Raw genomic sequence first — 7,301 nt, 5'->3', positions numbered from 1 at the left:
TGCACGAGCTCATGACGGGCGCGCGATGAACACCTGTGCGCATCCCTGCGCCACCGGCACACAGGTTATGTATAAAGCATTTACACACACTCCTGACAGTAATTTTAGCCAGAATTTATTGACGTTCATGCGTAGACAAGTCAGTGTTGCTCGCGAGGGAAGATGACATGACGGTTATTGACATTTGCGCCTTAATATAAGGCACCTGAAGGGGCTCGCGCTGATTAGACCCCAGTGAAGAGGCGTTCAAGAGCAGCTACAATTGTGAATGAATAAGAAAGTGTGTCAAAATTGAACTCTGCGCTCTCAAATTTAGACATCCCAAATGTAGTCTTTGCGTGCGGGATACGATTTAGTCTACGTTTATCAGGACCTATTTGACATTACCTGAACGAGAATTATATTTAGAGAAGTAGCCTACAGACGTCGTGTGCTGTCGCCTGTAGCTCGCGATGCGCCTCAGGTAGAGCGCGCGCACATTAACTGCTATGAACTGCATGTAGCGCTTTAGCCAAGCCCAGTGTTTTGGATTTAAATGGTCCAGTTTTGACACATTTGCTTTGCTCAGCCGAGCATTGACGCTAAGGTAACCACTCTTGGCTCAGAGCCTGTTGTTTAGAACACGAAACAAATTGACTTCTCCTCCCCCAAGTCTTTGCCTTTTGTAATTTGCTCTGGCGTTGTTGTTTGTGTGTGACCAGCCCTGGGATTTCACCTCGTCCTTGAGAGACCAGCGCAAATCAACTCAAATAAAACATCCCGACCCTGTTTACCTCTCCCGGAGGGTCGTTTTCCTTCGAGACACGTGGACGAAGCCGTACACAACATTAGGTGAGTGATTCGAGACCGCATTGAACTTAAAGTTGTAATATGTGCGTGTGTTTATGTGGTCAGTATGAGAGCGCGCGGAGCCTCGGCTCGCGTGACTGCATGTCGTTAAGCGCCCTAACCGGCAGGAGCTCCGCGATCTCTCCCTCTCTCAGACCGCTATTATTGCGATCTTTCCCTATTCCATAGTCAGAGTAATCCAGCTGGGATTAGAGCGCGTTCCCCTCCAATCATCAGCAACTCGAGTCTCGATCATTCCTGCCTCAGACCGCAGCAGATCTCACTCCAAATGCTGTCAGTTTCACTATCAGCTCTTTACATAATTATTTATACATTTTCATTTAGCTGCTGTGCATATACTGAAAAGGTGTGCATGTGGCTAATATCCTTGCTATTCGTTCACCCCAACTTTAAATTAGTCTCTTACACATCTTTGAAGAGTTAGTGAAATGTGTTTTCTGCAAGCCCACAGACAGTGCATTATTTTTTGGAAAGTAAAAAAAAGACTTTTTTTTTTTTACTTAAAAGTAAACTTTAATATATTTATAAAGTTGTAAAGCTAAAATGTAATTGTAGGACAGAATAATAAAAAAAGCTTAATCACTGCTTAAAAAAAGCTTACTTTGAAGTAAGTTGGAAAATTAAACTACTTAATATGAACAGAAGTCAGTGTTACTGCAGATGTGCATTGTATATGAGCAATAGTGGTAAACAATGTGGCAAAACGGTGCTTAAATGTATTTATAGTAAACTTTCACATATATTGAAAAGTAAGTTGCGGTGTCTTCTGTTAATCGGTGTATGGAAAAATATATCATTGCAAACGCATCCCTGAATTGTTGGTTTGAAATGCACTTAATCATAATTTGGAGAAACATAATTTTCTTAATTTTACACAAGAGGAACTTTGACATTTAAATAAAAGATGAATATTGTTTGACTTCTAAAATAAAACTTTATGAAGTTCAATCACCCCAGGACACGTTCAAATCGTTACACTGACCATCCTTTTTTTTTTTTTTACAGTATTTTGTACAGTATTTCTTTCATGTGCAGTTTTTTGCACTCACAAATATGACTTGCACAGAAAAGGTATGATTTTTAAAGATTTGAATGGATCTTACTGCTGTATAACAGATCGCAGTGAACTCCATCATAAAATCCAGCTGTTGAGTTCACACATAAATCTTATGAAAAATTAACGCTGACTTCTGTTGAGAGGAGAGAAGTAATTTGCTCAAGTAAGTCATATATTACTGGGTTGACTTTAATACGCTGGTGATTGATTTTAGTGTTCACAAATTCATAAACGTTGTGATAAAGTAGTCATAATCAACTAGTGTGATTTCTATAATTTATTATAGGAATGAAATGTAATGTAATAGAAAGACAAGGGTTTAACAAGCAAAAGAGAAAAAAGTTCCTATGAAGTCTGATGGAAATCCATCATGCTTTTTGTTTTGTCAGAATTCATTTTCTCTTTTTAGTGGGGTCATGTTGAAAGCACAAAGGCTGTTCCGTTTTTGGCAAATGTTTTATTAACACGTTATACAGAGTGAGTTTTGGCTATTACCCTCAAAGCCTTGCCTCATAATTTCCATAATGACTGTTTTTTTTTTCTTTTTCTTCATTGTCAGGCTCTTATAAGAGACAGTTTTTGTTTCTTCATTCAGAACCCATTGACTTTGTTTTGAATTGAATCCTTCTCTGACAGCATAACTAGACATTCTATCTTGCATGTTGCTGTTTTTAATACCAGTACTCCAACAGAAACTTCCATTGAAAAAAAGATTTTTTTTGTAAAATATCATGTCGTAAGAGTTATTTTAAGCCGTGTTAGTCGCAGAGTTTCTCCATATCTCCACGCAGAATCAGGGAATGGTTTCCGATTGCAGGGAGGGAGAGAAACATTTCTCTCTCTCTCTCTCTCTCTCTCTCTCTCTCTCTCTCTCTCTCTCTCTCACTTACTCATTTACTCTTGTCATTCAGATAGATAAATTCACATTGCTCTTCAGATTATCTCTTAACCGGTTCTGTGAATACATCGCTCCGGCACAGCTGGATTATAGACCAGATATAGTCCTTATCCCCGAGGCCACTTCTAAACTGACTCTCAAAAGAAAAAAGAAAAAAATCATGGCCGTGTAACTCAATAAAAAAGAAAACGGATAGAACGAGAAATTTTTTAGTTCTTTCTGGGGGAATTTCTAAAGAGCCTGGATTTCATTTTCTGTTTTAATCTCGTCATCAGTTAATTTTCGTGAGGCAGGTTATACTACTCACCATCATTTCATTCCCAACCACATAACTTTCCTTCTTCTATAGAACTCAAAAAGAGAAGTTTTGAAAGATGTGCTCTGCTGCTCTTTTCCATTCCATTACATGGGGACTGGAAACTGTCCATTCCCACAGTATTCATTTTTTTCATTCCACTGTGCTGCTTTTCCATCGCTTATATATGAAAACATGCATTCGATGGACATGTTTGACTGTTGTACTCACATATTGCATCTTTTTCAGCGTCTCGTGCATGAAACAAAATTCAAGTTAAAAGCTTTAAAAAAAAAAAGTCTCTACACCTTGCGTTTTTTTTTTCGTTCCACTGCCCCGCCCGCATCTTACATTTTTAAAAGCAAAACCGTGTTGTGTAAGTGGCCCCTAAAAGTGTTATAAAAGGGACCTGAATCGTTTAAGTCTTAGCAGTAGGTCATTAATCACTAAAAAATATCTCCTTTTGTATTATGCAAAAGAAATAAAATAAAAGGGGTTTGCAATGACATGAGGGTGAGTAAATTATTTCAGTTTTCGTTTTTTGGGTGAACTGTCCCTTTAAAGGTACGTTGACCCTCAGGAACAGAAGAACAGATCAGAATCCTTTTCGCCTACCATATCTCCTCTGTTGTCCGTTTGAACTGTGTTGATCACAGGACAGGAAACGGTAAACAAATTCTTCAACATGTGGCGGCCTGCTAGAGCATACTTCTCTCTCTCTCTCTCTCTCTCTCTCTCTCTCTCTCTCTCTCTCTCTCTCTCTCTCTCTCTCTCTCTCTCTCTCTCACACTCTCTCTCACACTCTCTCTCTCACTCTCACTCACTCACTCACTCACTCAATGCAGCATGGAATAAAAGTGGCGGTTGGAGTTGAGTGCTCAGTCGAAGAATGTGTGTTAGCGGTGGTTGGTTACAGTAGTATTCGTTCGGCGTCTAGAATGAACGGTGCTGTGGTGTAATTTTAGACAAAATTGAAAAAGTGAACGCGACAGTTGACGGGATAGTCCTCAATGATAATTTGATCAATGTTTTCCCACTTGTTAATCCAGCGAGAAAGGTTTTGCTTTCCAGTGTGCCTCCATTTATTAGTGACGAAGCGCTGCAACGTAAATTATCTCGATATGGACAGTTGGTTTCGGCGATTAAGAAAATTCCCTTAGGCTGCAAATCCCCGTTGTTGAAACACGTTGTGTCTTTCCGCAGACAAGTATATATGATTTTGAGGAGTGATATTGATGAACTGAATATTGCTTTTAAATTCAAAGTTGATAGCTTTGATTATGTAATTTTTGCAACAACGGAGCGCATGAAATGCTTTGGATGCGGGAAAGTGGGGCACTTTTTGTCCAGACAAAAATGTATCAAATGGTATAGAAGATGAAAGTGGGTCTCAAAGTCATAATGAAGGTCAGAGGGTGGAAAAAGAAAGCGAAGTTGGTGAGGTTTGGGATTTGAGTGTGGACAATGAAGAACCAGGAAGTAATCGAGTGAAGAGTAGTGAGAAATGAATTCAAAAAAAGATGAGACAATGGATATTGAGCTTGATGAGATGGTGGGTGAATTACTCAAAGAGGACGAAGCAGTATTTAAAGTGCCATCAGTGAAAAGGAAGTCTAATCTTGGTGAGATTGTAACTACATCAAAGAAAAAGGCACAAGATGAGACCATTACCAAAAGTTCTGGGGAGGTGTTGAATGCAAGTGATTACATTTTTCCATAGTGGTTACAGTTTTGAAAGAATGAGTTTTCTCCAGCGCACAAAAGGAATGAGGAATGACTATTTTCCTGATCTTTCCTTATTTACTTACTCAGTAAAAAGTTTAATGAAACAAAAAGGTGAAGGATGTCTGTCAAATCCTGAGGTGGAAATCAAACCTGCCTCTGCAAATCAAAACCAATTGCGGGCTCTTAAAGGAAAAAAAGCAGCCTTAGCAGATCTATTAGGTACAAGGTCTCAGGGGGCATTGGTTTGATCCAGATTTCAGAGTCTTTCTGAAATGGATGCCCTGTCCAAGTTCTTCTTCAGTTTAGAAAGGAAAAATGGCCAAAGAAAAAGTATTCAGTGTTTATGGTCAGAAGATGGAAAAGTTCTGACTGAGGTTTCTGACATTCGAAAAAGGGCTGTCGGTTTTTATAAGGAGCTGTATTCCAGCAGTGTTGTGGATGGCCAGTTAATGGCTGAATTTGTGTCCAATCTACCAAAAGTAAATGAAGATTCATATGCAGAACTGATATGTCCCTTAACAATAGACAAACTTTTTAATATTAGCAGAGAATGGTAAAGCACAAGTATTGGATGGGTTGCCTGTTGATTTTTATAAGGCATATTGACATTTGTTGGGAGAAGATCTACTTAAAGTTTTAAGTGATAGTTTGGATAAAGGACAACTGCCACTAAGCTGCAGAAGAGCTGTTTTAACTTTGCTCCCCAAGAAAGGTGGCAGGAGCCATAACAGGAGGCCATTTTCTTTATTATGCACTGATTATAAGATTTTATCAAAAGCTTTGGCGAACAGACTGAAGAAAGTAATTGGACAGGTTATACATTTAGATCAATCCTATTATGTACCTAATAGATCAATTGTGGATAATATATCCTTAATTCAAGATGTTTTGGAAAAAATGTGGCCTAATTTCCCTAGATCAAGAGAAGGCGTTTGATTGGGTGGATCATCAGTTTTTATGGTACACGTTCGAAACTTTAGTTTTTTCCACCTGCTTTCACTGGCTTGAAGTGCTTTATGAAAATATTGAAAGTGTACTGAAAATCAATGGTGGTTTGAGTAGCCCTTTTAAAATTCAAAGGGGGATTAGACAAGGATGCGCCTTATCAGGGATGCTTTACTCTATAGCAATAGAAACCATGCTAGATGATACAGATGAGAGTACCTTTCCACCTATAAAGTTATCAGCATATGCAGATGATGTTTTAGTTTTAACCAGTGGACAAGATGATATTGACAAGCTGGTTGATATTGTTAACATTTATGCAAAAATCTCATTTATGCAAAAATCTCATCTGCAAAAGTAAACTGGGCCAAAAGTTCAGCATATAGTGTTGGAAAATGGAATGAAGGAGAACTGGTATTACCAGGTGAAATGGTTTGGTCACAAAGAGGTCTGAAATATCTTGGAATATTTTTGGGTGATGAAATAATAATGCAAAGGAACTGGGAAAATATTCTTGAAAATGTAGAAGGAAGATTTGAAAGGTGGAAATGGCTTTTTACCTAAAATGTCCTTTAGGGGGAGAGCATTGATTATTAATAACTTAGTAGCCTCCTCATTATTGCACAGATTAACAGTTTTAGAGCCTCCTGAAGGGGTTCTTGTAAATACAGGTCAGGATGATCAATTTATTTTTGGATTAGATTACATTGGTTACCTCATAAATGTTCTGTACCTTCCAAAGGAAGAAGGTGGTCAAGGGGGTTGTTGACCTTATAAGCAGGACAGTAGCCTTTAGGCTACAGTTTGTCCAAAAGTTTTTATACAGTCCTAGTATTTCATGGTTTGGACCAGCCTGTTGCTTTGTAAGTAAGGTTGGAGGGTGGGGTTTTAGAAGAAATATCTTTTGGACAGATTGTAGGAGTTTTAATTTGAAGTCTATCTCTTCCTTTTATGAAAGTTTAAGAAAAGTATGGTGTATGGTACAGGTCAAAAGATCATTGTCATATCAGTCTCTGAATTGGTTTTTGGAAGAGCCATTGATAAATGGTTTATGTGGAGATACAATTTTGTGGTTGATACAAGTTTTTACAAAAGCCAAAATTGTTCAAATTAAAGACTTAATAGAAGAGGCTGATATCACGTTGGACAATGCTGATGCACTTGCACAGAGACATGAAATTAAATCAACAAGGACAGTCTTTTTTTATTAAAGAAGTGCTGAGAAAGAAGACTGGAACTTTTTTCAAGTCAAGCTCTTCCTGATAAAACCTGATGAAAGATCATTTTCCTTGGATGGTGATATCTAAAAGTGTAATAGAAAATGAAAATGTTTTAATGACTTCAGAGAATTTGAGAGACATAATGTTTGATACAATGGGGGGAAAGATTTATATAAAGTTTGTGTAAAGGTGATAAATGAAGAGAAATGAAAACATATGGATATGCCATGGAGAAATCATTAAGTGTTGATTTTGATGTCAAACCTTTTGGGGCTTTTGTTACAAACCACCATTGACTGAAAATGTGGGTGG

General features: G+C 38.0%; 1 protein-coding gene across 3 annotated transcripts in view; it reads left to right on the top strand.

Annotated features, from left to right (window-relative positions):
* Positions 1 to 300: 300 nt before the first annotated feature.
* sox5 (SRY-box transcription factor 5) overlaps positions 301 to 7,301 on the top strand; it is a 198,240-nt gene continuing 191,239 nt past the window's right edge. Inside the window, exons 1-2 of one of the 3 annotated variants that reach the window (XM_084408170.1) lie at positions 301 to 586; positions 702 to 831. The gene's annotated coding sequence lies outside the window, so the exon portion shown is untranslated. The remainder of the gene's footprint in view (positions 587 to 701; positions 832 to 7,301) is intronic. The other 2 variants (XM_084408178.1, XM_084408176.1) reach the window with 2 other exon arrangements.

This window comes from Rutilus rutilus, assembly GCF_951802725.1.
Source record: "Rutilus rutilus genome assembly, chromosome: 4".
Classification (NCBI taxonomy): Eukaryota; Metazoa; Chordata; class Actinopteri; order Cypriniformes; family Leuciscidae; genus Rutilus; species Rutilus rutilus.
Note: the sequence above shows the minus strand (reverse complement) of the source record. Positions and strands in the feature narration are given on the sequence as shown.